Source organism: Acanthochromis polyacanthus, chromosome 4 (assembly GCF_021347895.1).
Source record: "Acanthochromis polyacanthus isolate Apoly-LR-REF ecotype Palm Island chromosome 4, KAUST_Apoly_ChrSc, whole genome shotgun sequence".
NCBI classification, from domain to species: Eukaryota; Metazoa; Chordata; class Actinopteri; family Pomacentridae; genus Acanthochromis; species Acanthochromis polyacanthus.
The window spans coordinates 16006645-16030980 of record NC_067116.1 but is presented as its reverse complement, the minus strand read 5'-3'; the positions used below and the strand labels follow the sequence as shown (position 1 = coordinate 16030980).

General features: G+C 39.0%; 1 long non-coding RNA gene across 1 annotated transcript in view; it reads right to left on the bottom strand.

Moving 5' to 3' along the window:
* LOC110951488 (uncharacterized) overlaps positions 1–22308 on the bottom strand; it is a 199793-nt gene extending 177485 nt beyond the window's left edge. The window contains exons 1-3 of the long non-coding RNA XR_007941462.1: positions 22188–22308; positions 11948–12235; positions 11596–11659 (exon numbers count right to left, since the gene is read on the bottom strand). This is a non-coding gene — a long non-coding RNA (uncharacterized LOC110951488). The remainder of the gene's footprint in view (positions 1–11595; positions 11660–11947; positions 12236–22187) is intronic.
* Between the last annotated feature and the right edge of the window lie 2028 nt (positions 22309–24336).

The window sequence follows — 24336 nt, the reverse complement described above, 5'->3', positions numbered from 1 at the left end:
AAAGGAAACTTAGCAAAAGTAACAACAAAATTTTAGTGCTTAGCTTCTCCATCATACTGGAATTCAATCAATAATGGTCACTGAATCTTTCGTACAAGTTAGCACATTTCAGCTTTCTATACAGATGAATAATCGCCAAGAATAAGGTAGAGCAAGTTTAGACTATAAGGAAGTGAAATATAACTACATTAAAAATAAACTACAGTATGTATCATTTAGCTTAATTGTAGGGCTGCAAATTGTCATTTCCACGCTGACACTGAAGTGCATACACACATTATATCATCGTATACGTAATTTTCCAACACTTTCACTGGAAGAGGTATACCGTACTGTGTGCTACTGTTCTCATGAGAAGCCAACATTTAGACAGCTTTCCCAGAAAAAAAAGAAAAAACTATTAAAAATCATTTTAAGAAAGGCAACTTCCCAGATTGTTTACCTTTACTCAAACACAAGCTGCAAATTAGAAGTTGCTGATTAACTAAAAAGGATTATTATAAAGAAACCAACTGGAGATAAATTATCAAAGTAGAGAAATTAGATAAATATTCTTAGTAATTTTATTAAGCACTTGTAACACTTCTTCAGTGACGTCAGAGTAAAAGATACATTAAACTTTATTCCCAGACCATCTGTACACAAATGCAGGGAAATGTGAGCACTTGTCTTTGCTATTTTGAGAAATCTTAGTGTTCAGTTCTGTAATATGGTCATATTTATGAACACTTTCCAGTGATAATTGTTCTTACAATTTGTAGTGATAATAGGCTCTAAAGCACTAGCAAATATTTGAGATCGGCTTTAACATGATCAGTACTTCTATATAGCAGCAACCTGAACAATTTATCATGTCTACAATGTTATGGATTTAAAATGTCTAACAAACAGCAGTATGACTAGTCTGTTCACCAGATAAAACAAAAAAGCCAAAGAAAATAACTTACTGTCTTCTCTGCTACTGGGTCAAAATGTTGTAATACATCCATAATCTAGTAAGAAGTATTTGTGTCTAAATGGATATGATGGACTGATCTACGGTCACACATCCATCCACTAAAAAATTCTGTGTATATGAATCAGGCATTCAGAAGTTTTTTTGATGAAAATAATGCGTCTTCTCGTAAAATAGCTTAGATGTACCTCTTTACTCTTGCTTCCTTTAGAACAGGAGTGTCAAACTCAGTTCCTGGAGGGCCACTATCCTGCATGTTTTAGATGTTTCCCTCTTCCAACACACCTGATTCAAATGATCAGCTTATCATCAAGCTCAGCAGAAGCCTGATAACGAGCCTGATCATTTGAATCAGGTGTGTTAGAAGAGGGAAACATCTAAAACATGCAGGATAGTGGCCCTCCAGGAATGTAGTTTGACACCCCTGCTTTATAAAGTGCAAATCTAAGAAGTCCTGGCTGCAGCTGGGGCACACCAGCTCACCTACAACTTTGCTCAAACACTGCAAAACTACTCTACACTACACAGTTAACAAGTTAGAATACTGCAGTAATTCAGTCACACATATTCAAGCTGGAAACTGATTGTGAAGAAGAGTGATGTTACAGAGAGGTCCATCTTAAAAGTTGACAGTAATGGGTCTTTAGGTTTGTTACATATGAAACGCTGCCCTTAAGCTGTCGTTGCTACACTGCAGTTTTAAAAAGAAAATCCTCAGCCACTGTGTTAACTACTTATTTTGCTCATGAAATGTCCTCTACCATATAAAAAAACCCATCATGTGAACATGTTAGCAAGGTAAAAAAGAAACTTGCTTTTTGCCAGAAGGAATATTCAAGAAATAATCGTAATAAATTACTTAGTGTCCGCAGGTTAAGCATAACTTCATGACTTAATTATTGTAACATAATATTCAGATGTTTTTCTTTGTAGTTTTTATTAAGGGTTTCAGTGGAAGTACCAAAGCATTACAGCCAGTCTTGAAGAAGAAAGTAGTACTTCTGGTCTTTTGTCATATCACTGTCATCATCTGTTCTACTTTTGAAGCTACTTGACAGAAACAGAATCACACGTCACTGAGGAAAACAACCAAACTTGTTTACAGTAGGCTGTTTTCCAAAGCAGAAACTTGCAGTCCAAACCTATTTATATACTCCTAACACAGGAATTACCCCGGGAAAACCTCTATGGGAAGAACGACGTACCTCTGCTATAAGGTAGCTACTTCTTAGCGGTCCTGAAAAGCTGCTGTCTGGGTCTTGATTTGTAACTCAGAAAGGGAAAAAAAACATTTTGACATTCCTGTCTATGTCCTCATCAGTAGCAGTCTTCACTCAAAAATCAGCATCAAATGTAAAATTTGTCACATAGGCTAAGAAAACAAATCCTAGGATTGTGTACTTTTTGTCATTGTTCTGGCACACTCTGAGTTAATGCTATGATTGAAGCTATTGAATCCTACAGTGTAATGGAAACAGAAAGTGTGACAGAGCACATTACATCCCAGTGAAAGTTTACACTGCCTCACACCTGCTTTCTTGCAGTAGAAAGACAACTCATTTTGATAACAGACTTTAACAAAGCAGTCTGAAAACAATACTGTTTGTAGAATACTATTTGACATGTTCACATTTCTTTCACCCACAAACTCATCACGTACACTGGCACCCCGTCATAACATGCACACATATGTCAGCATTAACTTCCTTTCATTCATATTGTGCTTTGTACATTGTAAAAAAAAACAGCCTCTGCACACAGTCTGCCAATGCTTACACACACACACACACACACATACACAGTCCTCATGCAAGGGAATCAGTTCACAGGTTAAGTATAGAAGCTGTCCAAATCAGTAGGTCAGCTGGCAGACTGAGGAAATGACGGGCTTAATGACTAGCTGCTGCTGCTAATGACTGTCTGCACACAGCTAGCTGGGTGGAAGAAGACCCTGACTGACAGATGCACACACACACACACACACACACACACGCAGGTGCATTCACACACGCTCCCAGATTACAGATGAAATCAGCCCTCAACCTCTCCTGCTCAATGAGCCGTAATTGGTGGTGAGATTCAACCACCCAGTCCCGAGCAGCGCAGGCCCCACCCACTACTTTAACAGCCCATTAGCGGTTATTAGAGGGTCCTCAGGGAGCTGTACGGGTCACAACACACTGCGAACCTAACAGAGATTAATCACCCATGAGATTTAATAGAGGCAAAATACTGTGTGATACTGAAGTAAGTGAAAAGACAACCAGAAGCAGCTGGACCTAAAGATGAAATAATGATTTGGATTTTGGTAGCTCCAGACATGCTTCATACTCACAGGCCCCATGCAGGTTGATGCAGTGCTGTGGACAAGTGTTCGCCCTCCCACAAATATCTTCTGTTTTTGCACATTTTTCACACTCAAATGTTTGAGGTCATTAAACTAACTTTGATAAAAAAGACTAAGATAACCCATGAAAGCACAGTTACTGAAGGAGGAATGGGCCCACCTTGCTCTATGTGAAACAGTCGCCCTCTTAGCTACCAAATGACCAAATTCATTTCATTCAGTTTCACCATCCACACTCACACATGATTACTGCCAGGCCTGTTGAATCTAAACATTACTAAATAGAGCCTGTCTGATATTGTGAAGTAGCTAAAAGGTGTCAAAAAGCAGCACAAGGTGCCACGTTCCAAAGGGATTCAAGAACAGATGAGAACCAAAGTCACTGACATTTAGCAGTCTGAAAGGGGTACAAAGTCATTGCTGAGGCTCTGGGGCTCCAGAGAACCACAGTGAGAGGCATTAATCACCAATGAAGAAAACATGGAACAGTGGTGAACCTTCCCAGGAGTGGCCCAACTACCAACATTTCTTTAAGAGCATCGACATCTAATCCTAGAGTCACAAAAGAACCCAGATGAACATCAAAAGAACTTCAGACCTCACTAGTCTCAGTTAAAGTCCGTTCACATGATTCAGCAATGAGGAAGACATTGGGAGAAACTGACATCACGGAAGGGTTGCAAGCATAGACTCTATGGTTTCAAGGCACAAACAAGTCCTGGTCAAAAAGAACAAAAACATTCATCCAGCATTTGCAAAATAAAAAAATAAATCTCGATGAGCCCCAGAACGTTTGGGATTACATCCTGTGGACTGATGAGTTAAAAGTAGAACTTTTTACAAGACATGGCTGCGTTACATCTGGTGTAAAGCTAATACTGCATTCCACAACAAGAACATGATACCAACAGCGAAACATGGTAGTGGTAGAGTGAGGGTTTGAGGACCTGGACAATTTGTTATAATTGATGGAGCCATGAATTCTGCTCTTTATCTAAAAATCCTCCTGGATAAAATCCACCATCAGTTCATGATCTACGCCTCAACACAAATGGGTTCTGCAGCAAGACAATGACCCAAAGCACACCAGCAAGTCCAACTCTGAGTGGCTCTAAAAGAACAAAACTAAGCTTTTGGAGTCACCGAGTTAAAGTCTGAGCTTTATTCCATTTCAGATGCTGTGGCAAGACCTCAAAAGGGCCATTTGTGCTTGAGAACCATTTAATGTGGCCAAATTTAAACTATTCTGCAGAGAAGAGTGGACCAAATTCTTCCATGGTGATGTAAATGACTGATCACAAGCTATGGTAAATGTTTAACTGCAGTTGTTGTTGCCAAGCGTGACCCAACTAGTTATTAGGTTAAGCGGAGCATCAATTTTTCACAAGCATGATGTAGGTTTTCAATAAATCGTCACTTAAAACTACATTTAGTGTTTTGAGGGTCTTTTCTGTCCAATATTAAAATGAGTTTAATGAAGTGGAACATTTTAGCGTGAGATATATTCAAAAATAGAAGACATCCCGAAGGGGGCAAATACTTACACTGTAGATTTATAATAGATTTTAAAGTGCTGCTTGTTTTTCACATCACAGCCTAACAACCCTGGCTGCAATATGTTCAAAGAATATAAACCCAGTGGATCTCTTAGGTAGCAATTACGAAGTCAGCCTGTTATACCTCATGTCAGAAATAAACAGTGCAAAGCTGCTGTCAGCTCAAGATCTTTATCACAGCTGGCTTTTTTTTTTTTTTGGCACATCATAGCAGGGATTACAGGTGTGTTAATGATAGCTGCATTCCACGTGGGGGAGATCCAGCAGCTGTGCACATTGGCTCACTGTCATATTTACCAGGACACTTTAAGAAGCAATTAATGATAAAATTAGTTTCACCTGTGCTTTTCCTGTTACGACAGATCAAATTGTTTGCTGTAAAAAGAGGTACAGAGCAGCAAAAAAAGATGGAACTAGTTCCTTGATATTGTTTAAAGCTCCTCAGTCTAAACCATATTCACATTCAAATTAAAAATTCTGCTTTGCCTTGATTTAGGACACAATATCTCATTCTTTAGTGTGTTGGAAATGTTACTCTGCTGTATTTTTTATAAATTAGACATTTATTTTCTCCAGTTCTATGTCCAACACTTGTGGTCCCATACAACTAAATTGCAGTCTCACAAATGTTTTGAGGAAAACATATTTTCTGATGGATTACGTTTGTTTGTGACGTATCACAACTATACTTCAATCAGCAAAAGATTGCCAGATGTTTTACTGTTATTTTATTGTATGCTATTTATTTACTATCACTACTGTGGTGGAAAAACTAGTTTTCTTAATTACTATTACACTCCTTTTCAGCCAATTAGCTACATATAAGAGAAGATGGAAGTCACTGCCATGTATCTTAACCCAAACCGTGTTATTTTCCAAAACTCAACTGTGTAATTTTGGTGCTTTCACCAGTCCAAACAAGGGAAAACAAAACTTAAAAAACAAAATAATGGTCTCACATGGAGCATCTACATCTGTCTCCTGGGTGAAAGTCGTTTGGTTGACTTTTATTTCAGCCTCATGAAAAGGCGTGTTTATCACGGACATATCTGGCATTTGGTCTTTCATTGCATGTCATGTTGCCACAAAAAAAAAAAAAACACCCAATCCCTGACCTCTACCCTTGCTATAACAATTTTGCATGTTATTTTATTATCAAAAAATGACACAAAAAAACGTAAACATGCATACACATTCCATAATATCACATTGTAACTTCCAGCATCCTTCCCTCCTGCCCGTTTACACAGCCATTTGTGGTTCTTTCAAGCTAAAAAAAACCTTTCATGCTAAGTTACAGTCTTAAGCTTCAATAAGAAAATATATTTGTTTCACAAGGAAACTCCATTTCTTTCTAAATGTAAATGAGAATGCCATTTAGTTGTATAGGATAGTCATTTTTGAAAGACAAGGTTATTATCTCTTATGCAGGTGCAGAAGAGAGGAAGTCTCCATATCTTGTAAATGAAACGAGATTCCCACACAGTTTTTTCATGCATGACGCTGAATCACTGCATCAAACTGATGAACCGTTCTTACTTTGGAGCCAGTCAGCAGGGAATGAAACACTAGTTTAATGTACCAATTCAAGGTGGTAAGAGCAGAGTGGGGAAATTTCCTGTTTTGCTAAATTATGGAAAGCCAACAGAGTGTGCTATCAACAGACAGTACATAGTGTATATATTATAATTTTAGTATATGCTGTGGGTTAGTATTGCCTGAGAACACAAAAATTGTATCCAAAGGCTTAAAATTCTCATTTTCATAGTCGACTGAATGAAAAGAACATCACAAAAATACTGAATAGTGAAAGAGAAAGCCTACCCTGAACATGTCTGGTTGTAGTTCTGATACATAGTTCTGGTAAAATGTATCAAAAGAAGAAGAAAAAAAGAGTCAAAATATGGTATGGCTGAACAAATATGGCACAGGACTGTAGCTTAAAGAAGTCATTGAGAAGCCAATGTATTCTTATCTGCTACTCTCTTTTTCTTCCTCATGCACACACACAGACATGCAGACACACACACACACACACACACACACACACACACACACACACACACACACACACACACACACCTGGGCCAGGGCTGCGGTGGTTTGTTGGCAACAATCAGAGCGGTGATGCGTGCCATGTGACAGAGTGACTGTAAACCTCCAGGCAGACTGGGACTCTGCCTGTTAGCGTGTGGGAACACCAAGATAGCTCATTATCTATTCTGTTCCAATTGAATTTTAACCAGCGTATTTGTTCCAGTGCAAATTCTGACATTTCAATATGCCAACTGAGAAATCAGCTCATTTGAATGTGGCCCGCTTGTTTATTTTTCCCTGGATAAAAAGTAGGAGGAGAAACGGCGTGAAACTTCACTAATGGGGTGACTGAGTCTTCACCGATAAAGCAAGGAAAACTTCAACCGAGTTTCTGCAATGTTCACTTCATTAAATAGAAGATTTTATATGAATGTTTAAAACACTCACACAAAATACTATTTAAGACTAGCAGGGACTACAATTACATCTTGCTGTTTTGATATTAGATCCTTCTTGTCAGTACTTCCGTGCTGTGTAGAGTTGCGACAACTTGTCAAGTCTTTTTAGGTGTATAAACAAATACTGTTTTCAGTCTCCTAAAAGATTTGCTGCTTTTCTCAGGTTTATATAATATTAGATTTAACTTGATCTAATATTATATGATTAGATCAAGACAAAATGAGATCTGAAGATGTCAGTCACTCAACATTTCTGACATTTATAGACTAAATGTTTCATTTAACTAAAAAATCATAGACTTAAATAGTAGTTGGAGCTGTACAACCTCATATAGATAAGCTGCAGAAAATATCACAATGGATTATCTTGAAAATAATAAATGCATTCAAGTCTATTAAAGTTTTTGGTAAAATTGACAGTTGTCTATTTTGAGCAGTACTTTCAAGCAGCCCTAAAAAACTACTGAGTAGAGCTCAAGGTCTACAGAAGAAAAGGAAAATGTTCAGGACCTTCTAAGTGATAGTTAAGACTTTTTTTTAATAGACTTTGTGATCTTCTCTGCGGAGAAATGAACACTTTCGCTGATCAACATTATAAATCGGTACATTTGTGTGTTAACTGAAGATAATGTGTCAGAGCTTAACATGAACTTGGTTAATCCGTGAACCCCAAAACCTGTGGGCTAGTTTGAAAGCCATGCTTTTGTTTTTAAATGCTGAAATCCCATCATTTATCACATCTAGAAGCTGTAAAAACAAAAAGACTCAGAGAAGCATGTAAAAATTCACAAAAAATACACCATTTACGTAAAAAAAACTAACTTCTGTGCCCTTCAGCTCAACTTAGAAGTCATATCTCAGTCAACTGCAATCAACAGTCCCATGAGGAAAATGCTGTGACTTTTAGGGTGAACGGTAGGCTCTGTTTACACTGCATTAAAAAAAAAATGTAAACAAGAGGGAGAAATAAAAGATATTTCATCAAAAAATGAATAAAGCTTGGCCCAAAAACAAGACACAGAAGAAAAACTTATCCGTAAGTTAGAAGTTAGGCATTTCTAGAGCAGTGGGAAAAGGTCCGTGCTTGTGGCGGTGAAAAAAAACTTAAATAGGCCGAGTCATACAGACTATATCATCCGGAGTCGACTTTTTTTCTCAGAATTGGTGACACCTGTGGGTACTTGTACATATACATTTCCATTTTTTTACCATTTTTAAACAACAAACAATCAATGAAATGAATGTTTTTGTGTTGTTGTTTTTTAAATAATTGTAAGTATTATTTTGCACATGGGATATATTTGAGTTCTTTCTACTTCTTACCATGGTTATCCTGTTTCCATGGAGGTGCAGAACTTTATGCTGCAGTGATCAAGACCGAGTAAAAAAAAAAAAAAACTATGTCCTGAAACTTCACCAAACTCAACAAACAACCATTACAATAATGCATTACAACATTAGCAATAATGCAGCTGTTATAGCCGACTACATCTCCATCCCTACAGTTGTTCATCTAATGCTGTGTCATGCTAATCACTGCTGGTTGGCATACAACAACATGCTGTAAAATACACAGACATACCTGGTGCTGATAGGCTTATTTGACACTGTGTGAATTTATTTGGTAAAAGCTTGAATACAGCAGGCAGGTGTGCATGGAAACGCTTTGAACTCCGGCTTTAACAGTGGACACCTGGGTGTATTTTCATGTTTTTTTTTCCCTCGCAGTTGAGAACCACAGGAAGACAAAGCAAGCTAAACATAATCTACTTTAAAAGTCTGTTTTCAGTCTGTTTTGGTTAAAGCTATTATGTGGTACCATCAAGAAAAACTGCTGTTGCTATAGCTACCAGTTGTTTATTTCACTGTGAACAGGGGATAGAGGGGATTTACCAGCATAAAATGAAATCTCTCCCTTAGTCATTAGCTAATGAGCACTGCATTGGTAATCTCAGACACTTAAGAATCATGATGTAAAGTGTGACATGGCTATATTTTTGGTTCAGTCAGGAGTGGAACAGTGGGAGTATTGGGAGCACTATGGTAAGCATAAATTTCACACTTAGATATTGGACACTTGAATAAAATAGTATGGGGGAAAATAGGGAGTGAGTTCATACAGCACAGATGGTTTTTATCAGGAATCTAATAGTCATTTTCTGTGGTCATTGTAGACAGGATTCAAACAAAACTTGCTGTTTTCTTTAGTCATGGTGTAAGTGTGATAACTGACCCCCAACTTCTTACATCAGGACACCTCACTGCGTATTTCTGCTTCCATTCTGTACAGTTCGCTCGCAATTAGTGAATTTGAATTAGGCCTGAACTGAACAACACAGAAAAACACTGTAGCCGTGAAATATTCTAAACACAAATCCTGCAGCTGATCCTGAAGTGACGAAATTATCAAAATCTAGTAGAAGCTTCGGCTTTGCTGGAAGAAGTATGGAGATCTTCAACCTAAGCAGCGATGTCATCATGCAGAACCACTGTTACAATTAAAAGCATGCATTCAAGAAGTTAAAATAGAAAACTATTAGTATCAAAATTAAAAGTATATAAAAGTATATTGTGTGCAAGTTCTAACATTAGCTCTTTTTAAAATAATAAATCTTATTACATTATTAGATGTCATTAATTTTTATGCATTAATGTTACGTTTAGTGTTGCAGCTGGTAAGAGTTGGGGCTAACTTTTAGAAGTTCATGCATGTATCCCTGTTCACTATAAAGTCTTATATTATCTTAAACTGTGATTATAAAACACAATTTATTTGTTGATTAGATTTTGCATTATCAGTCTGAATCTACAAAGTAAACAGCAAGTACAGTTATTTAACATGTTGGAGTAAAGAGAGTAAAAACTACAATGTCTTTTGTGCCTTTGAACTGTAGAAAAACATTGCAGAAAATGTAAATGAGGCACAAGTACTAAAAAATGGTACTTTAATAGTTGGAGTAATTGTACATAGTTACTTTCCATCACTGAAAGTAGGGCAGCAACTATTGTTATTTTACTGAGATATGGATACATTTCCATATTCATATCTTGAAATATTTACAATAAAAGCTGCAACAACTCAAACACTAAACTCTCCATGCAACCTCACAGTCTCACATCACTGTCAACAGGACGACACCATGTATTCACGCCTGATCTGGGATTTTAAAACATGTCTGAGTTGCTAAATATTCATTTCAGAGTACCAGGAAGTTCCGCTTAATGGCAGAACTACACTGTTATAATGATGCCATATGAGACGAGCACAAAGCTTTGAAGCAAAATGAGATGAAATAAAAGGACAAAAAGACACTCACGTTTCAGTATTATAAACAACATGTGATGCTCTGTAAACACAAGGGGATCATTTGATGATAAAATGCTGTAATTTACTTTCTGTGGGCACCTGTTTCCCGGCAACCTGCGTTATCCGATCTCCAGTTTTGTGACAGATTTACAAAACATCCCTGAATGTTTCTCAACAGTCCCAACAGCAGGAGTGACTGTATTCAAACAGGCTGATTTTGGGCATTAAGATCCTCTGTTGCTTTCCTGAAAATGTGTTAAAGCAGATTGCAGTCTAGAATTCCAGAAAAAAAAAGACAGAAGATATTCGAATAAAGATTGTTCTGCTGTATTAAAATGATGTTTTGTCTTAATTAACTTGCCAGGAATTATTACAACAAAGACACCTCACAGTCTGCTTTGAATGACATCTGTTTGACAACTTTCAAGGTTGTTTTCTAGTCTGTACGAGGATACACATGAGTTCAATCAATACTGCATTGTGATCTGCTGCTGTGACTAGGTACTGCAGAGGCACTGAATCACTGATAATACTGTTGACAACTAACACGAAGCATCTTTGGTGAAGTTTAGATTAAAACATATTCTGAGCCTTTATGATGTTTAGTTTTGGGGATGAACATTCACACCTCTACTCAGACAAAGTCAGAGACAGATTAGTACTTCTGTCACACAAAAACCTCTGAATCTGAGAAAAATATAACAGATCAACAGCTGAAAACACTGAAGAGACAAATGCATTGGATTGCATGACTTTCACTCATGCATTTATGTAAAGCGTACCTAATTTAGACAGAAATAAAAATAAGTAAGGAGGACAGGCAACGGTTGTGTCCGACACACAGCCGATTAACAGGTGAGAAAGAGATATAGATGTGAGATTGAAAGAGTGTGAATAGGAAGCAAGAGAAACAAATAGGTAATGTCATAACTCACCTGTCTCTGCACTGCAGGAGGACACTTGAGGAATCAGTCCACTCACTGTAAACCAGGACCGAGTCTGCAGGCCAGACACAGATACAGTGAACATTTAGGTAAAAGCTTAAGACCTCTTGTCAAGACTAATCTAATTACTGTAAATTTAAGTAAAGCTGCACCACAACTAATGCAGCTAAATTCTGCTGTATTAGGTTTTTAAGCAAGTAATCATTTGCGATTGCTCTGACTGCATCTAAGGTGAGCTGCTTATAGACATCATACAACATCCGTTTAATTTATTTACTTCAACTGTGCCAATTTAGACTAAGTTTAGTTTGCACAAACAGAAACGCACTGCAATTGGTCTGACCTGTAATAATCCGAGAGCAGTCCTCCCAGGTGTCACTCAGGTAACAATCGAGCAGATCCGTGCAGGTAAAGGCTGGGTGTCCTCCAGCAGTCAGGTGCTCAACTCCGAAACGTGGAACAGAAGGATGAAACCAGCCAGCTGAAATCCTCTTCATGCCCCTCGTAATCCTTCAGCTCAATGATCCCTGCAGCATGTTTTTTTTTCCCTCCTCCTTCTCATCTTCATCTCTGCTCCAGACTCCTCTGCGGAGGTGTTGCCACCCATGAATGCAGGGCCAGTCAGATGCACCTGCAACGGGACAACAGGTAAGGAGAGATCAGCAGCCCTTAGTGCCGCTGAAACCATTCTTTCATCCCTCTTCTCTCCTCAGCATCGACAACTCTGTCTGTTCCTCGGAGTGTCTCTGCCAAGAGTAGCCGGGCACAGCAGTCCTGTTTTGCCGCTCTTTGCCAAACACACAAACACACACACATGCACAGAGGAGAGTGTTGTTTTTTTTTTCTCTCAGCAGCCGAGCTAACCCTGAGCCGGGGCCCGGTCTGCCTTTGAGATGCTCTCTAGCCCACAAACACAAGACGGCTTTCATTATCTTGCCCGTCGCAGCGCAAGGCCTAGCTTCTAAAAGCTACTGATTTCTTTCTTCCCTTAGCCCCCTGCACAAAGGGAGGGCATTTTGTAAATTACTTGCTCGTTTCAGACCAACAAAAGGTACTTTCATTGAACCCTCCCTCCCCCCCCCACTGCTCTCCCTCTATCCTCCCGCCATTTGATTTTGCTCAAATTTGATTACAAGGCTTGAAAAAGGAGGGGAAGAAAAGAGAAGAGGAAATAAGAAAGCCCCACAGATGGCGTGTTCATTCAGTGCTGTGAATGGCTTTATATGGGCTGCCTTTATACATGTGGCAATCCAAAGACGCTTCAGCCGCTCCGCTAAAAAAAGAACTTGACAAAATTATTGGTTTGGCGGCTTTCTTACACGACTGACATGGGGAACTCTGAGAAAGAAAGTCTGCCTTCTCTTCCTTTCTTTGGCTCTTCTTGTCTATGCACCTTACACCCTCTTTGAGTTGCACATCTTGATCAAAACAAACTAAAAGAGGTGTCTAATTCTAAGAGAAAGAGTGTGTTTGCTTACACGTGTATGTGTTGTCATATTAATAACCACCTGCCCCAGGCCCCACAATAGGCCACATTCCAAGACAACAAGGTCGCACATTCAGCAGAACAGACAGCGGGAAAATTAATAGCATGAGGCACGCTGAACGTTGGATTCAATAATAAACATGCATACACATCCAGCTCAAATCAAACAATTGAGATTGAACTTGAAAACATTAGTTGACACAAAGCGCAGAGCGTTCTGTTCTCTCACAGGCTGTAATCCTGTTTCCACAATGGACCACTCACTCTGCACTTGTTTTCCTCAGGAGGATAATTATAGGTCTCTAGACACACACATACATACATAACACAGCTCTGTAGCTCTGATTTTCTTTCTGACACAGACACACACATACGTGTATGCAGCAGAGTAGCCAGAGCAGAGTGAACTATGACTTGTTATCCCATTACACGCCACAGTCCACCCAGATGAAGAGATGGTCTGGGACCTCACATGGCCACTCTGGTCAGAAAGTATAATGGACAGGATTAAGTAAATTCCTGGATCCACTGACCAGATATCAGAGTCCAGTTCAGAGGCGGTGTCATTCCATCAGTGTGATGAAACGGCGGCCATCGCTCAGGTCAGTTGGCCAAAACGGCTTCTTCCACTGGAACAATTTCAGTCTTTGTCAGTACTTACTGTTTTTGTACCGCATTCCTCTCTTTGTTTTGTCTTTCATTATGAAACAAAAAAAACACTTTATATATTGAGCAGCTACTGAATTGGTCTATGATTTAGGAATGGGTCTATGAGAACAAGTGAAAGAACGTGATCTCAACTTGATCACATCCACTTAACTATAGACCGTATATAAACAATGGACGTAGTAACTGTGACATCACCTATGAAGACTTAAGTCTGGCCATCACAGTATTAGTCTTTTGAAGATGGATGGGGCAGATCAGACTGAGATCCTGAAGACCCAACACACGGTGATGCTGTAGCAATCTGTTAATTACAAAGTACTCCGGCCATAAAGTGTACCCTACTTCATTGTCTATTTTACTTGAAATGGGACCATGACTTACAAAGTAAACATCAGGAATCGTACAGTTCCCATGTATGGTTAAAACTGTTCTCAAGACCAAAATCATTTCTGTAGCAGGCTGTGAACATGTATTTCTGCTGTAAAGTTGGACATTTAATAATAATAATAATAAGAGAAATGAATACTTTTTTTAATGCTTTACAGGAAATGGAGCAAGTCTTACGCAACCAACTGAGGAACTGCAGTGCCTGGCACTTTGATCATGGCTTCACGTTTTAGCTACGGAGGCTGTTGGTAGCACACACCACAGCATATATAGCCTAGACCAATAAGTAATGAATGTCCCTATATAGGCTTATAAAATACATATCTGGACATGGACTGTGGAGCAGTAACTAAATTTTTGATTCACATGCACAATAAAGCCAAATGCTTTGTTTCCAGATCATAGGATTCCATTTTTATCAAAAAACTACAATGAAAATCACTTCAAAGACCCATACTGTTGTATGCTGGTAACATTCATTTATTCGTTCATTAGTTTACTATTGTTATTTCCTCTTTCACCAAATATTAGGCAAGAAGAAGAGCACTGCTATCAAATTTGCCAAATAAATATTGAGTTACAGCGAGGAGACAGATGGGCAGTAGTACTTTTCTTAAAGTCCAGTCCAAACTTCCATTAAGTTCTTGTTTCTGTTCAAATGGAACAGAAATTTTTAAAGATCCCCTACTTACAGGTTCATTATTATATTTTTGAAATTAATTACAATATATTTACAGGATTTAGTGTTCAAATAACTAATTATTTTTCCTTTACACCACAGTGCTGCAGCACCTCATCTCACCTTCTGTCTGAAAAGTACCATAAACCAGATGTATGAGGTTAGGCTCTAGTCAAAAAAACATAACGGTGGACTTCAAGGAAGCTGTTGTGTGGCAAATTAGGAGCTGGGCAGGCATTATTCAGATGTTGTACATGGTGACGTGAACAAGTTACTAAAGAAACACCTGCTGAAGGAAAGGGAAAAGTCAGAAAGTATAAAATGGCTCTTTAATGTGTGTGAGTGTGCACGCACGCTCACTCACACACACACACACACACACACACACATAGAGCGATATATAGCTATATAGCACTAGTTAACCAAATCCCATCTTTGAAAATTTGGTCTTCTTGTAAAGCTGCTTGCCTGCATCGAACAGTTACAAACATAACAGCTTATTAATGAAATTAAGACCAGGGGAGAAACCTGATCTGCCCTGGAGGCAAAGCAGCTTTTATTTTAAAAAAAAAAAAGAGAGAGAGAGATAATTTCCATCCAGTAGAGAGTATTGTTTCAGTACAACCAAAACCCTGCACTGCACACACCAGCCTGAACACACACGCACAGTCACACATACCGAGCTTTGGAGAGCAGAGATATAAAGCTATAAAACGCTGACAGGACAGAACGGCAGCTCTGACAGCTTCCATATCTACCACTTTAGAGATATTAGCACTAGCAGCCATCATCACCAGCCGACCCACATTACATTTTCCCTCCAACCTGCCTGACCGAGGCTCATGACAATGGAGTACAAACCCACTTTCCCAGAGATGCCTCGCTTTTTTTCTCCTTTTAAATGAGGACAATTTGATTTTGTTATTACTGATGAGGGCAGAGATTCCCTCAGTGGGCAGAGAACATTCATAATCAGCAGCTGGGTCTCCATCTGCAAACCTGAAGTAATTATTGTCTCAAGATAAAAACGAAAAGCAGGGGTGATTTTTTTTTTTTAAGGAGGAAATAAACTAGAGATAGAAATGACCTTAATATTATTTCTCTCTCTGGGCATTTCCAATAAGAGTATTCCATCGTAGGTTTGATAAAAGGATTATGTGGCCAGCTTTATGTGGCTGGAGTCAAATCTGGATATGGAAGGAGAGCTGTTTGATTGAATAATTCTTGTTTCCTTTCTGCCAAGCTTGCAGTCCTCTTCGGGAAAAGTAAAAATCAGCATTATGCCAGATTTAGACATGTGCTCTGACTGTCTGTAGACGTCAGTCTGCTTATATGTCTGACTACCGGCCTATGTGTTTGCATGTGTAAAAATTGAATGACTGTATTTCTGGTTTCCACATATCAAACAAATATTAGAATAACATACGTGTCTGTGTCAGGAAAACACATTTTTAATTTAGAACTGTGATCAGCCGTCTCACAGGAGTCTAAACCAGGTAGACTACCCCCAAAGGCCCAGTGTGGTGAACTTGTAGCACATTTAAATCCTGTGTACAAGACAAAAAAACTATACATTTCATTAGCTGCTTCTCAAAGTATGCATCAAAACCAGAACTCTGCAGCAGTCTGAAGTGTCACTAAGCACCGTTTACTTCACGTTGTTTTATGATTGCACTGCTTCCTGTGCATTTAGCTCTGTCTAACTGGCCTAGCAGTCACTGTGCAGTCATTCTGACAGTGTACAAAAAACGGAAACTTTCATTTTGGCGCTGATTATCCAATTCTGCTGACTCTGTATGTTAATTAATCATGTAAATCCACATATCTCAACAGAAACTACTTTACAGTGTGTGTTATTATGACGGTTATTATGGAAATATTGAACAACTGATTGCAAATAAAGTGACACTGAGCTTTAGTTCTACCTGTAAAATGAATTAAAAGGCAGGATATTTTGTGGTTTTGTTCTTTTTGTCCATTTTCAGGATTATTTATTTAATATCCCACAATCTCTAACTTCTTTTAGAGCCCATAATGATATTTTTCAATTTGGAATGTGAGTTACTGTACACAAAAGTACTGTTCTTTAAAAAAATATCCAGTATTCTAACACTACAGCCTAAACCAAAGATTTTTATATTAACTGCATGATGAAAGGATAACACTTTCCTCAAAAACATTTATTCTTGGTTCAGTCAGTGTCAGCAGATTTGAATTGTTCTGTTGGTGTTTGGCATAAAAATTGGGCAAAAAAAAGCAAATTCCTTTTATGAATGAATTTTGATTTGAACTGTTCAAATAACAAATCATTATTCATGAGCTGTCAGAGCAGACTGCCGTAAAGGCGTTTGACCTCAGAGTTTAGTTATCATAACAGGGTTGTGACCTCATGACCTGCAGTCATTACTGCCGTCTCCTCCAATCAGCCCTCAAAAGCTCTGATAAAGCCCTCAGGGACGAAACAGGCTGCTGGAATAGAGGTGACATTAGATTTATGTATGTGTGTTAGTACAGCTGGAGTACACGCACGCCTCTGTGTATGTTGTCATGTTTCATTACTTATGAGGACTGAAGGATTCTCACAGTGGTAGAAAGCTGGGGTAAACCCGCCAAACTGAGTTTTTCTTTATGGTATTCACTTCTGGAGCAGCTTAGTTTTGGATTAGCATTTTTGTAGTGGGTCAAGATAAAAAAAAATTAAGATAGGTCAAGGTTAGTAATGGGTTTAAATGTGGGGTAGTTTGTGGCTAGAGCATGGCTTTGGGTAAAAAGTTGGGTTTAATGCATCATACATCACTATATTACAAATGGTCAAATGCCAAGAAAGACTTGGTCTCTTTCTTGCACAAACAGACTCAAAATATCACTAAAGTCTTGAAGCATAAATCTTAAGTCCAAACGTTGCATATTATATTTGCATGCAAAGTATTATCACTTTCACTTGGTAGTATGTCCTTAAAGTGAACAGAACATGAGAATACAGAGGCAATGATGAGCTACAACGATCCCTGTCCAACTTCAAAACAGTGTCTCTGTTGACGTGATATGTGCCTTAGACCCACAAGGTGCTGGGACACCACCAAAAACTCTTTTAGCTACACTCCTCTGCAAGAGGGTTAACAGACTTAAAGCTACGATAGGCGTTTCTTTATATATATATATATATAGTTTTTTCTGTGAATATAACATTAAATGAATCAGAAATACAGTCTAGACATTGTTAATGTGCTAAATGACTATTCTAGCTGGAAACAGCTGATTTTTAATGGAATATCTCCATAGGGGTACAGAGGAACATTTCCAAAAATCATCACTCCTGTGTTCTAATGCTACATTGTGTTAGCTGATGGTGCTGAAAGGCTCACTGATGGTTAGAAAACCCTTGTGCAGTTATGTTAGCACATGAATAAAAGTGCGAGTTTTGATGGAAAACATGGAATTGTCGGGGTGACCCCAAACTTTTGAATGATAGTGTATATATAGTACACAGTCAGATGAAAAGAATAATAGCAGATTGAATTTGGTCCAATTTCTTTAGCAAGTACACAAGATTTACTTTGAACATTCTTATAATGCATCGCATTCAGACATACAGTAGAATAATGTCAGTTTCAGTCACACCCTGGACATTTAGAAGTCGGCCAACACACCACTATCTAAGACCTGGATAGCTTCTCTCGGTCAACAGACAAAGGTTTGAGAGACGATGTGAAGTGGGACGTGCCCCTTTCATAATTAAGAAATGAGCTAAACAGTAATTTTAAAACAGGTGCTCAATGTTACATTGAACGCAAACAGTAAATAGAAAGTGAATGGATATGTTTTATAGAAATAGGTAAACGCTGCAAAGCTAAAATAATGAAAAATAAAACCATCATGGTGAGAGTTCTTCAGGGTCAAGTTGCTCATGCTTTATCTGTTGTCATTTTTTTAATGTAAATGATTATACGTATAAAGTGATAAAACTTATCACTAGGGCTGGGCGATAAATCGAATTAATTCGATTAATTCGCATTTTTAAAACCTGACAATCTGAAAATTTGCGAAATCGTAAAATCGAGGCGAGCTTAAACAATACAGATTCTTCTTCTGCCTTTCACGACTTGTGCACTGGCGTTTGCTTCCGCCTCTCATCTCCTTCCACCCAAACACTCACACCCCCACCCCCGTCATGGCAGACAGAACAGCAGACGAAGAGTTGGTCGCGAGAAAAGGGCCTCATGTTACATCGATTATATGGAAGTGGTTTGGCTTTGACAAGACTGACACAGAGCAAACTACAGTCATGTGCAAGGTTTGCAAAAGTACTGTGAATACGAAGAGTAGCAGCACAACTAACCTCTTTCAGCACCTCTGGCAGAGGCATCCTAAAGATAGCAAACAGACCACAAAGAAACAACAATAATAGATTAAAATCGTAATCGTCCAAGATGACAAAAAAAAAAAAAAAATCGAGATTTTATTTTTTGGCCATATCGCCCAGCCCTAGCCTAGCCGCGCTAGACAACCCACGGCAACGAATTTAATTCTCTGCCAGGGTAGGTCTAGTTACCCTCCATAAGGGCCGAGGCTGGATTCTCCTAAAACTGGCCGGACCAATCACCATGAAGTGTAGAGTCAGAAGGCGGGTGCAACTAAGTGACGACAGAGGCGCGACGATTCTGACCGAAACAACCGGCGCACAATAAACAGTTATCTTTCGACTCGGCTTTGGCCACAGCCCTTAAAGATTTGAAGCTAAAATTCAACTTCAAAGATAAACAAAGGACGGCACTGAAGTGTTTCATTGAGAAGAAAGACGTATTTGGACTTATGCCGACGGGATATGGCAAATCCTTAACATACCAGTTGGCTCTGCTGGTTGGGAAGCTAATGAGACTTAGCCACAATCCGCCGGTGCTCTCGGAACTACGCCAGCCTATTCGTTGCGCTGATTGGTTGTATACCTACCCAATTGCTGCAGAGTGATTTGAAAGACAACCTTTTAGCCCGCCTCCCTCCCTGTCGAGCGGCCCTAGACCCTTGTGCCGTCAGAAACATGGGTATAGCATGGCTAGGCTAGCCCAGCCCTACTTATCACATTAAATTTCTAAAAATTCTGAATGATTTTCTATGCGATTAAAACCAAAAACACTAATACACAATAAAATCTCTTGTAACTGAAATCTTACAGGACTTGAATAAATTCTGCCTTATACCAAAAAGACTTTCATGCAAATTATCAATGTGCTATGACAGACTAGTAAATTTGTCATTGCTTTGAAATGTCACAGCTAAAACGGTCAATACGTGCTGGGTTCTCTGTGGTGAGAGAATGTCTGAAATAAATCAGCATCAACGCAAAAGGTAAAATGTCTTTTCGGGAAGATATCAGAGGATATAGGCAGCTTTTTTCAAAATAAGGGAATCTGCAGGTACCAGCAACAACTTGTTTGACTGGCAAATGACAATAAAACAAGCCATATTTGAGCTAATGCAGATATAAATAAATGTATATGCATTTAACTGGAGCTCATCTTCTTTCATTCGTGTCATGATGTCAGTGTTTCATTTAAAAACACAGAATTTCTTTGATCCATTTGTCCTTTCTTACATTGCAGATCAATTAAGACATTATGTAACTTCACAGGTCATTTTAAATTAGGATTTGGGGATTATTATTGATCTTAGGACATCTAGGTGAGACTAGCAGGCTAAATGTTGGCAAGTGAATTCATTTAACTTGTCTGGAGAGCCTGTTGCATCCATTATCAGGACAGAGACACCATCCCTCTTAAGTCATTTTGTTTTTACTTGTGTCAGATGAAAGCATATGGTGATGTAGGTCACACAGACGTATTTGTAAAATGTATGGCTTCCAAATAAAACTACTCCGCCTGTTACGGCCTGTGGTGGCACTACTATTTGACAAATTAAACAGTAGGTGTGACACTGGAAAATAATACTGAATTGGTCTACATTCTGTGTATGTAGTGATCAGGCCATCTGTTTTATTTTATTAAATGTTTCATTAGAGTAACTTCAAGATAACTTAAGATTTGGTAAGTTAACAGAGTCCAGAAAATAGGTAAATAGAGTTTTCCATTGCCTGTAATTTAGAGGTAAAGGTAATTTAGTAGAGAACAAGACAATCCAGCTATTTCTCTCCAAGAGTAAAACATCAAAACATGCTTTTCATCTTTGACCTTCAGTCTCTTGTGACAAAATCTGAATTTCTGACTGAACAATTTGGATCCACTTTTGTCACTTCTTTTTAATTATCACAAACAACTCACCAGTCAAATCAGGCAAGTTTGTCATACAGACGCCTTTCTCCCTGAACACTTTCTTTTACTGGTGCTAAAATGTATTTTCCAGTGGATCAAAGATCAAAACAGCACTTAATGAAACTTCTACTGGGAGGAAATAAAACCGACTCTGTAGCTCTTCAAAATAATTTGTATCTAATCTCATGACATCAGATAAAGCATCATAGGAATCAAACATGAACACAAGGCCAAATTATACTATTAAAGACGAAAACATTCAGAAGGACTCAACACTGAAAATATGTATCACATAAACATGGTAAAGGTAACAAATTAACTAAGCAGATTTTAAAAAAGCTTCCTATTCACAAACATATGATGCCAAAAAGCCAAAATGAGCACCACGCCTACTGGCAAAAAGGAGTCATTCCAGAAAATGATTGGTCAGGAAAATAATCCGCTGACAGGAGGTTAAAACCTGACTCAACCAAAGTAGCACTGACTTGGCACAAATTAAACCAGCAGAGCAGGACTCAGGAGTTTTCTTATTACTTGTGTTCTCATAAACAAAGTAAGACAGCTTCGTCAAATTCTAGATGATGACCACTTCTTCAGCAGCAAAAACTTCTAAGCAACTAAAAACAAAACTTTCATTGTCAGACAAATGTTTCAATGAGGAATAAAGAGCAACAGTGCTAAACTCACTTTCCTGTCACAGCCGAGGCAGGTCACCTCAGTCCATTTACACTCCTAAGTGCACAAAGCAAATGCCACGTCTAACTGCAAGTCACAAAGCACAAAGCAGCACTGCAAGAATCAAAACTTCGTATCATCCCTCCTCATCTCCTCCAGGCAGCCTCACACTCTACCTCCTGAGTGAGTAAAAAAAAAATAACTGTCTGTCCCTAAAGTATCCTATTGTCATTCCTAATCAATCCTCAGAATCATAAACAACCTCACAACTTTTTTTTATTATTATTATTACTATTCAGCCCTATCTGCTTATGCAGTTCCCAGAAGGCACTGCCTTTTAGACTTTTCCTCTCCGGCGGCAAAGATGTCGGGAAAACAAATAACAGCTGAAAACAAAACAAAACAAAGTCTCCTGAAATACCTTGTGGATGCCCAGAGGAAGGCGCTGGACAGACAGATGAGCAGATAGGTTTCCTCTGTCCTCCTCTCTCAGGCTGCCTCCTCTCTCGGCGTGCTGTGGAGAGTGACTGCTCACAGCCCGCCTGGCATATCTAATTAGAGCCAGGCTGTTGCCACTATCGGGCAGAGGATCTACCTCTCCAATCTCTCCTGACTCAATCTTCCCCATCTCTGATTTTCTTTTATATTTATGCTGGAATATTTAATTGTAGACAAAAGGTTACTCTGGGCTCTATTCATCGCACACAGGCAGAATAATCTCCTTTAAAAGGCTTGACATTTCAGGCTTTTCAAAAGGGGCTGAAAAAATTATATCCCCGCTTTTGTTAATCAATGAAGTAGAACTCCCCCGAACAAAAGAATTAAATTGCTTGGTTGGGTTAATAAAACACACAGAAATAGCAGCTTCCTGTGGGCTTTTGTGCCTGCCACTGGCTCCCCCCATATGCAACCAGCACTGTAATTCCATATGATTTGGGGGGCAAAAACTCTCATTTCTCCACACAGTTGGCTTTTTAAATCCTATTGAATGAGCAGTCTGTGAGGCTGGCTGATTGGGACCTCTTGCCTGAGCCTGGCTGCCTGGCCAGCAGAACAGGCTCTCTCCATTTAAATGTGACTTCCAGGAAGGAGAGACAGCGAGTCCACTACTATTTACAATTTCTATACTGTCCCTGGTTAAAAAAAAACATTGTAATTATGCAAATGATAGGGGCAATAATTAGGCCCTTCACTGTCCCATTGTGTTAGCTGCCGTCGAGTTTCAGTCCAACGGTAGGAGAAACGCAGCAGGGCATGTTCCCGTTTAAATTGCTCCTCACAGACAGTCTGCAGATGTTCACAGCATCTTCGGTCCTATAAGTAGCTAGCAATCCCAGCCAGGGCGCCTCTATATGCCAATGTAGCAGCAGACTGTGCTTTAGTTTTGTGAGAGCTTCCTGAGAGCTGCATGGCACAGCAGCATAGAGGCCTCCTGGTATGCGATACACTCCACTGTGGCCTGCACTCTGTTCTACTGGCATGTTATGTCCACTGAAGTGGGCAGAAAAATTAGGCAACACATTCTTACACGTACAGGACAGAATTGGCTGATTGCCAACAACTTACAAAACAATGTATATGAATGTCAGCAACATGGACTAAAGGATGGATGTAGCCTCTGAAAAATTTAGCAAGGAGCGACTCCTCTGGTTGCAAAAATAAGTCGATTGTGTTTAAGTCAACAGAGTAATGACCCTACTTTCACTTGATTGGTTCCCTTTGGAATCATTTTCCTAATGAGTGTCAATCACCAGTTTCAAGGCTTTTTGAATACAACATGTTTTTCATTTTACAAATTATGGTCTCATTTTGTGTTAAACAGATGATGGTAGCTACCAAACAGCATGTGAAGTATCTTTAACCCTCATCAGTACAGCTGGCAAAACCTACTTCATCCGTACACTTGGGGTCCAGGTGGACTCCACGAGTATTTCATCTGTTTCATATTTCTGTACCTCTATATAGGGCTGGGCGATATGACCAAAATTTTATATCCCGATATAGCTTATTTATATCCCGATACGATATACATCACGATATAGCATATTTTTGGTAAATTCAATGAATGAACAGTTTATATAAAATTGCCATGTGAACAAGCAGTTTGAAATCATATATTCAATAAAGGGAGTAGGTATTTGTTTATATGTGTATTTTTTTTATTTAGAACTTTATTCCAAGCGTGTATTATTGTCACAGTTCCGCTCCTCTGTTCTGTCTGTCTGGTTGTCTCCCCTCCGCTCCTCTGCCCTGTCTGTCTAGTTGTCTCCCATCCGCTTCTCTACCCTGTCTCTCCTCCCACAGCTCGGTGCCTGAGTGGAGTCTAGCTTCTCAGCTGACTCCACTCAGGCAATCAATTACCTCCACGGCTCCCGGACAGCTGACTATCATCTCACTAACGACTCACCTCTACAATAAGTACCGGCTCAGCCTTCCACTCCCTGCCAGAGTGTTGAACCAAAACCACGCAGTTAGTTCGCTCTCTAGCCTTTTGCATTTTCTGTTTTGAGTTCCTGCCTTGTTTTGACATTGTTTTTTCCTGCCTCCACACAGCCAGCTGTCCGGGATCC